Genomic DNA, 7812 nt, shown 5'->3' with positions numbered 1-7812 from the left:
TCCCTTCCAGCTTGACATCCCCCTTCCTACCTGTGAGAGTCAGTAAGGGAAGCACTTTACTTTGTTAACAAACAATTTATTTTTGGGACTGGTTTGTGGCCTGTTTGGGAAGGTCACCAGTCTGGGGACTGTAAGGAGCCCCTAGTTTGAGCAATTCACTCAGAGCGGACGCCGTCAGCTGTAACCAGACCCGGCCCGGTCTGTGTCAGCCTGTCTCTGTTCTCAGTGTGAATGTGGGGCTGGGAGGGGCTTTGGACGGGGGGGGGGAAGGCACTGGAGGCATGGGGCAATCCCACATTTGGAAGGCCCTGGGGAAACTCATTGGGCTCCTTGGGAGAATCACTCCCTCAGGGCTTCCTGAATGCGCAATCCCAGCTGGAGGGCTTGCCAGATGGCAGCTGTCCGGGGCTGCTCAAAGTGCCTCCCCTCCACAGCAGCTCGTGTCCCCCATGCTGGGAGGAAGGCCGCCTCTTTTCTCTCCACTAGGTTGTGCAGCACACAGCATGCAGCAACCACATCGGGGATGTTGTGTTCCCCCATGTCCAGCTGAGCGAGAAGGCATATAAACCTGCCCTTCAGACGGCCAAAGGCGCACTCTACCTCCAAGCAAGCCCGATTCAGGCGAGAGTTAAAGAGGTCCCTGCTCGCATCTAGGTGTCCAGTGAATGGCTTCATGAGCCAGGTCATAAGGGGGTTCGCCGTGTCAGTCACAATGCATGTAGGTATCTGAACATCCCTGACTGCATAGTTTCACTCCAGAAAGAATGACCCAGCCTGTAGGCTGCGGTACAGATATGAGTTCCGGAAGATGCGGGCATTGCGTGCCTGGCCTGATCACCCGACGCAAATGTCTGTGAATTCTCCCCAACACAGTGAAAAGCAGAAAAAAACCCTGAACCTGAAAATAAACTGCTGTGGTGTCCGAGGAACCAGAGCAAGCACTGCAGCAGCTTTGCTTTCCCTCCAGGAGGTAGGCAAGCCAAAAGCAGGAGCAGAGCAACGGCTGTCCGGGCGATCCCTTTAAGCACATGTCTCTGCAAAGGGCATGCAGCAACACCTGGAAATAAAGGCTGCCCCCATGCCCTGCCAGAAGCACTTCTGGGTGCCTTTTTTTTTTTGAAAGAGCATCTGGCAGTCTGGACGCTCTTTTTCGAAAAAGCTGATAGCATGATGCGGAGCAAAAAAATTAATCTAGAAGCTTTTTCAACAGAGGCTTTTTCAAAAAATACTTTAGAAAAGGCCTCTGTTGAAAACGGCGTGTAGTTTAGACGCACCATCGGCGGCCATTTGCTGATAGACAGGCACAAATCTCTAAGGGTGTGTCTCCACTACAAAGTTAATTCCAACAAACAGCTATTAGTTGGAATTAACTTTAATAGCAGCTATACATACAAACCGCTAGTTTGAATTTAAATCGAACTAGCGGAACGCTTAATTTGAACTAGGCGTTACTCCTCGTAGAGTGAGGTTTACCTAGTTCGAATTAAGTAGTTCGAATTAAGGGCTGTGTAGCTACTTAATTCGAACTAGTTGGAGGCTAGCCCTTCCCAGGTTGCCCTGGTGGCCACTCTGGGCCAAACCAGGGAAACTTTTCTGCCCCCCTCCCAGCCCCAGAGCCCTTAAAGGGCCACGGTCTGGCTACAGTGCTTGTGCCAGTTGCAATCCTGCCAGCACCCAGCCAGCAGACCCTGCACCTGGCACGGCATGAGCCAGCCACTGGCTGCCACCCAGCCCTCTGCCTCTTCCCAGGACCAGGCTGATGGCTCCCAGGAGCCTGCCTGGGGCTGCAAGAGGCGGGCGCCCGCCTGATCTAGTGCGGAGATCGTGGACCTCGTCAAGGTTCGGGGGAGGCCTCCAACATCCACGATCTCCACACTAGGCACAGGAATATGGCCATCTAGGGCAGGATAGCTGCCAGCCTGGCCACCAAAGGTCACATGTGAGCCCATGAGCAGGTTTTCATGAAAATCAAGTTGGTCCAGTGAGATTCCCGGCCCTGAGCTTAGAACATAAAAACGGCCATACTGGGTCAGACCAAAGGTCCATCTAGCTAAGTAGCTTGTCTGCCGACAGAGGACAGCACCAGGTACCCGGAGGGGATGGACCTAAGACAATGACCAAACGATTTGTCTTGTGCCATCCATCTCCAGCCTTCCACAAACAGAGGCCAGGGACACGGTTCCTACTCCATGGACCCAACCTCCCTGAATTTATCTAACTTCTCGTTAAACTCTGTTATAGTTCTAGCCTTCACAGCCTCCTGTGGCAAGGAGTTCCACAGGTTGACTATGTGCTGTGAGAAGAACTACTTTCGCTTATTAGTTTTAAGCCTGCTGTGCATTCATTTCATTTGGTGTCCTCTAGTCCTTCTATTATGAGAACTAATGAAGAACTTTTCTTTATTCACCCTCTCCATACCACTCATGATTTTATAGACGTCTATCATATCCCCCTCAGTCTCCTCTTTTCTAAGCTGAAAAGTCCCAGTCTCTTTAGCCTTTCTTCATATGGGACCTGTTCCAAACCCCTAATCACTGTAGTTGCCCTTTTCTGAACCCTTTCCAAAGCCAAAATGTCTTTTTTGAGGTGAGGAGACCACATCTGTACACAGTATTGAAGATATGGTGTACCATAGTTTTATACTTCCCCTCCTCCTTCTTCCCCTGGCTTCCCCCTTCCAGCTCCCTCCTCCCAGGTTTCCACCTCCCCTCTCCCACCCTCTCTCCCACCACCTTTTCCCAGTCTCCCCAAAGGTTAATCCCCACCCCTCAGTTTTCAAAAATATAAACTCTCTTTATTTAACAACACACGTGTCATTTATTTTTTAAATCGGGAAGGGTAAGTGGAAGGAGGTTAGGGAGGAATGGGGCATGAGCCCCCGATGGGGAGGACTGGGGTGGCTCTGCGGGCTCCTCGGGGTGGAAGCTCTCCTGCAGGGTCTCCTGGATCCTGACAGCCTCCCAATTGATCCCCTTGGATGGCAGCCTGCGGCAAGTGCAGCCGGGCTGATGGCCAAGTGCTTTGATGTGCCTCCAAGACAGGACTGCTTTGCTGTCCCTCATCGAGGTAGACAAGCAAGTGGGGAACCCTGAGAACTGTCTGTCCGGGGTGGGGGTCGGGTTCCTTTAAGCAGAACCCTTGGCTAGCAGCTCCACACTCTAAGTCCTAACCTGATGCCCTGCAGGCACTGGTTCTGGCCAGCCTTAACTTCGGTTCAGGGTCCACTCAATGTGGATACGCTATTTCGAATTAGCAAAATGCTAATTCGAATTAGTTTTTAGGTCTAGATGCAGTAATTTGAATTAGCTTAGTTCGAATTAACTAATTTGAATTAAGTTAGTTCCAATTAGTGCTGCAGTGTAGACATACCCTAAGGGTGTGTCTACACTGTACCATTTTTCTGGAATAAGGGACATTATTCTGGCAGAACAACAGTAGCATCCACACAGCAATTGCGTTATTTCAAAAGAAAATTGAAACAATGGAGGGCTTATTCCTCACGGAATGAGGTTTACCAGTGTCGGCAAAACGCCTCTTCTGAAAAAGCTTTTGCAGCAGCGGGTGAGCGAGTGAACGCTCCACTGCTGCTATGTCAAAATAGCACCTCATTCTAAAGTTAGTCCTTTCCAGTGCATCCTGGGGCGCTAAATCGAGATAGAGCGTCCACACTACCGGGACGCCTCAAAATTAGTCTGAGATAAGCTCCCCTAATGTAGATGTGCTATTTCCAAAATCAGCTTTTACAGAAGATATCTTCCAGAATAGCTTTCTCCGAACGAAACTTGCGGTGAAGACATAAGCCTGCAGTGTAAACATACCCTAAGGGTATTTCAAAAAGCACTTAGCGATTTCAAACTAAAGCTCCACACTGATTGGATGCAGAATTGCATTTAAGGCCACTCAGAACCACTTCAGGCAGGGCTTCGGGTCAGCAATTACTTCTGGGAGCTGCTGCTTGAGGCTATCTGAGACCCTTTCACCTGGCAGGGCAGGCTCGTGGGCCCATCCCACCCACCCTGGGAGCGGCCAAACAGCCAACATAGACCCCCCCAGGGATGGAGCTGGCTCCCACATTAGGAAGGCAGGAGAAGGGACCCACTGAAGGCAGGGAGACAGAGTGGGATCTCCAGTGAACTCAGGGATAGGGCAGGGATTTGTCTGGGAAGCACAGAATGGTGGGCTTGATCCCACCCCCCTCTGCCCACACCATTAGTGGCTGGGCAGACAACACCATCTGCCTCAGGGATGGGCCTAGGTCCTGTGTTAGAGAAGCGGGATAAGGGACCCTCTGAAGGTAGCAAAGGATACCCCCCCCTCCCCTGTACAACCATTTCTCGGGTGCTTCTCCTTTCCCTGGAGGGACAGCAAAGCCTTAGCTCTGACTGCTCCGGTTGCCTTTGTGGACACCTCAGCTTGCCAGTCGTGGAGCTAGAGCTGCCTCTGGGCACTTGACGGCCCTTAGCTATCGTGCTGCAGTTTCTACAGGCTGCCGTCCTGGCCATGCAGGAACGCAACCACCAGCTGATTGTCCGGGAGCGCAGCTCTTCCAGCTGCACCACACTGTGCACCGCCGCTTCTTGCGCTGGAGACTAGTTCTGACTGGTGGGACCGGCTTGACATGGAGCTCTGGGATGACCAACAGCGGCTCCAGAATTTCTGCACGAGGAAGGAGACCTTCCTGGAGCTGTGTTCCTGGCTCTCCCCTGCCCTCACACGACGGGACCCACATTCCCCTCTGGAGAAGCGGGTCACCATTGCCGTGTGGAAGGTCACCACGCCGGACAGCTACCGAAGTGTTGGGAATCAGTTTGGTGTGGAAAAGTCGACCGTCAGGGCCCACGTCATGCAGGCGTGGCGCTCTCCAGCTAAGGTCCCGGAAGGGGTGTGTGAAGTGCTGGAATGGGGAATCCCAGGGAAAGGGTGGTTGGGGGTGATGGAAAAGCCCCTTTCCCAGGCAATTTTTCAGTCCCACCCTCACACAGCCCTGCCAGGGATAGGCTATGTAGGGGGTGGCTCCTGATATGTGTGGGCAGGGAAGAGGTGGGCTGGGGGACCTGCACAGGGCTCAGGCACCCCAGTGATTCTCTGTTTGTTGGTCTCCTGCTATAGGTGGTGCGGTGTGATGGGGAGCCCCCAACCCTACACCCCCATCGACAGCCAGATGTGTCTCTTGGCCAGCCAGTAGAGTTAAAGAGTTTATTTCTTTTCAGCGACACAGCATAGCATAAGAGAGATGTTAACACAGGAGCAAGGACAGACAGCTTTATTCCTCTCGAGGGGAAGGGGCTTCACTCCCTTTCTTGGTCTAAAACATCCTCACTCCACCTAGCCCAGCCGAGACTAACTCAACTCCCAGGCCCTACCCCCCCCCAGCCTGATGGCCGACCCCGCCTCTCTTCTTTTGTCTCACCCTCTGGGAACAGCCTTGTTATCTGCTCAGGCTGAGACTTAGGTGTCTGGGGCCAATACACATGAGGAGTGACTCATTGGGAATCACACATAACAACACAGCCAAGAGGGAACACTGGGTTACAAAGTAGACAGCACCTGCACTATGTCACATGCGGGCCATCGACACCATCCACCTCAGCAACACGGAACCGTGTGGTAGTGATATTATTGACTGCACCCACATCCCTGCCCAAGCGCCGACTACCAGGCATCTATGTATATAAACCACGAGGTTACTTCTCCATGGTCCCACAGGCCCTCTCAACCACCATGGGCAGTTTACCAACATTTTCTTAGGCTGGTTGAGGAAGACACGTGATGCTTACATCTTCTGCGACTCCAGAGTCTTCCAGAAGCTGGAGGCAGGCAGTTTATTCCCTGACCTCATCATCAGGGTGGGGGATGTGTACATGCAACTGTGCATTGTGGGGGATGTGACCTACACTCTGTTGCCCTGGCTCACGAAGCTTTACACCGGACACCTTGACCCTAGCAAGGAATGCTTCAATTCCCGGCTTGGCCGGGCCCACCCTGTAGTGGAGGGTGCCTTTGGGTGTCTCAAGGTGAGGTAAATATATGGAGCTATACCTATTTATAGCTCCATATATTTATTTATATTAATCTCATAGACCTGGAACGGACCTTGATAGGTCACTGAATCCAGTCCCCTGCCCTCGTGGCAGGACCAAGTACCATCCCTGACAGATTTGCCCCAAATCCCTAAATGGCGTCCTCAAGGATTGAATTCACAATCCTGGGTTTAGCAGATCAATGCTCAAACCAGTGAGCTATTCCTCCCCCCATAGGTTGAGATGTCTTGTCACCCGGCTGGATGTTGGGGAATGGAACATTCCCCCAAGTTGTGGCCAGTGTTCTGCGCTCCACAATATTTGTGATCCGAAGGGGGAGGTGTTCCTCCTGGGCAGAGGGGGGGGGGGGGGGGGAGCAAAGGCAGGCCAGGTCAGCAGGCCCTTTGAACAGCTGCGCACAGCTGCCATCCAGGAGGCTCATCAGGTGGGGGTGTACATCCGGGAGGCCCTGAGGGAAAGTTTCTCACAAGGACCCCAGTGACACGCTCCCCAGGACCTCCCCACTAGGGGCCTGTGCCTTGCCCCTCTTTGCCTTTCCTCTCAATCCTCCCCCTGCTCCCCTGCAGAGACAATAAAACTGACATTGACCCCAAATAAAAAACACACCCAGTTTATTGTTTCCAAAAAACAAAGTAACTGGTGAGGGGCTGAGGAAAGAATCTGGGAGAGGAAAGTGGGTGAAGGGAGAACCTTTGAGGGTGAAGGAGGGGTAAAGAGAGTCTCAGAGTTCTGCAGAGTACTTGAAATAAGATACACAATTAAAATACACAATTTGTATAGCTCAATCTCAATGCTATTTCAAAATGGCTTATTTCATCATTTGGCGCCGTCTACGTGATGCCAAATTTCAAAATAAGGTGCTCTAAGAAAACGTCCCTTTCGCCTCATAGAATGATATTTACAGGGACTTTGGAATAATGAATAAAAAAAACCCAAGTTTGCTGTGAAGATGAGGGATTGCTATTTTGGGATTCTTGGGTATATGGAAATAGCCAAACATTACAGCTACACTGCACTGCTATGTTCACACTGGGGAATTAAGGTATTTTGGGTATTTTCAAATAAAGTATTTGAAAATATTTTTCAAAACAGTGTGTTCCCACAACAGGGAAGCATCAAAATTTGTGAGAGGTAGGCGCCCTTAGTAAGGACATGCTACTTTGACTCAAAGTATGTCTACACTACACACTTATTTTGGCAAGTTATATTCTGAAATAGATGTTTTAGAATATGCTATTTTGAAATAGCATTTCCCCATTACAGAGAAGCCTTGTAATTACGCTGAGGCAGGATGTGCTACCTTGATTTAGAGCCCCAGGAAACACTAGAGCATAATTACTTTAATGGCCCTAGGAAGGAGCTATTTGTAAATAGCGACAGTGGAGCATACACAATCTAGAAATAGCAATTTCAACAATGGCATTATTCTGGAACAATAAACTCTCATGTCACAAAAAATAAGAATCCTGTTATTCTGAAATACGTTCAAAATAACGGGCTTCCCCTCTGGATGCTCACGTTACCACTTTTCTAAAGTGATGTCTTATAGACGTGCTGTTAGTTACTCCCCAGTGCTTCCTGGGACTCCATTTTGAGTGACTGTGGGGAGTAGAAGCAAAATGCAGGACAATGTAGCACTTTAAAGACTAACAAGATGGTTTATTAGATGATGAGCTTTCGTGGGCCAGACCCACTTCTTACTCTGTTATACAGCACAAGCCTTACATTGAAATAACAATCTTTTTTATTGGGAAATAAGATCATCTGAGCA

The sequence above is a fragment of the Pelodiscus sinensis genome, unplaced genomic scaffold (assembly GCF_049634645.1).
Source record: "Pelodiscus sinensis isolate JC-2024 unplaced genomic scaffold, ASM4963464v1 ctg223, whole genome shotgun sequence".
Taxonomy (NCBI): Eukaryota; Metazoa; Chordata; order Testudines; family Trionychidae; genus Pelodiscus; species Pelodiscus sinensis.
The sequence above is the reverse complement of the archived record's forward strand: the minus strand, read 5'-3'. Positions refer to the sequence as shown.